Here is a 1,506-nt window from a genome sequence, read left to right on the forward strand (position 1 = left end):
CCGTGTTCTGCCTGTTTACATATCTCTCTACTTGAATACGCATGCCTATACTAGTTTCTTTGCCGCTTCAGTGCATATAAGGCTCAGCCCAAATAAATCCTTTCCAAAAGACTTCCAGATACTTAATAATAAATTCAATGTTAATAAATTCCACTTTTAAGATTTTTTGTTGTTGTTATTATTGCCATTCTGTTGGGTTGGGTTGTTTGCGGGAAGAGACCAAAAAGTGGGGTCATCGGTCTCGTCGGATTAGGGAAGGACGGGGAAGGAAGCCGGCCGTGCCCATTCAAAGGAACCATCCCGACATTTATCTGCTTCGCCAATCGTCATTTATTTGGCTACCTAAACAGAAAAAATCTTCTACCACATGAAATCTTTCATTTCCTGATCTGCCTCAGCGTCGTGAAGCGTCTCCCCCTCTCCCCCCCTCCCCCCCCCCCCCCCCCCCCCTCCCCCCGCCATCCTCCCAGTCTCTAGACGAGAGCCAGACGAGGCGTTACTCAAAGGAGCGGCAAGAATTTAACAGTTTACAAATGGGGCAGTCTAGAACAACAGAACTGCCCCGGGAACCTTCATTGAGGACGGTGATTTTACCAACAGAGCACATGTGATGCGTCACAGGAAAGTTGCTTGCTTTAATATTACATACAGCCGAGACATGATCGGAATAATACACTGATGCCCAAAATTAAAGAAACAAACAGATATGTTGTGTCTAATTCATGGTATCATACAGACTGTCAACAGATGTCTGAAAGATCGTGTTCCGCACGGAAGATCGCATCCCAGTCAACGGACAATCACGCCAACAATGACATCAGGGAACCTATCAAATGGGGTAATGTTTGATGGGTAGTCCCCCATCCGCAATCGCTATGCACACAGTCACAGACGGTGCAGTATGGCACGGAGAAGAAGCCTACCTCTACGGTGGAGGGCCACAGGAAGAATGGACGCAGGACAGACGCAGACTGGTGCGATCCGATGGCTTAATGTGAATCGTTCAGTTTTTTCTCAGATGTAGCGACATTTTATAGAGACCGAAACTCTGCCCCGAAGAGCAGTGCTGGACCGAACACGTGTGACATCAGAAAGAGAGGACCGTCTTTTGGCTGCAAGGGCACCACAGTACCGCTTAATACTGCACGGCAGCTGGCCTGTTCATCGACTGGACGTGTTGTATCGAGGCAAACGGTGTACACAAGGCTTCGTCAAAGTGGTCTTGTCAGAGACTTGCTGTGTGTGTACCTCTGACGCTTCACAAAATGGAACATCTAGAGTGGAGTTGTCAACATGCCACCTAGACGGCCGAACAGTGGGACGGTGTACTTTTCACAGATGAGTCACGAATTGGTCTGGAGAGTGATTCTCGACGGATGCTCATCTGGAGCCAGCATGGAACACGCTTTCGGGACCCACACATTGGGAAAGAGACTGATACCGTGGAGGATGGATTATGTTGACCACTCGAGCACCTCTTCATGAAACTGTACAGGTGAAACGGCA

This window comes from Schistocerca piceifrons, chromosome 10 (assembly GCF_021461385.2).
Source record: "Schistocerca piceifrons isolate TAMUIC-IGC-003096 chromosome 10, iqSchPice1.1, whole genome shotgun sequence".
In the NCBI taxonomy this organism is placed as follows: domain Eukaryota; kingdom Metazoa; phylum Arthropoda; class Insecta; order Orthoptera; family Acrididae; genus Schistocerca; species Schistocerca piceifrons.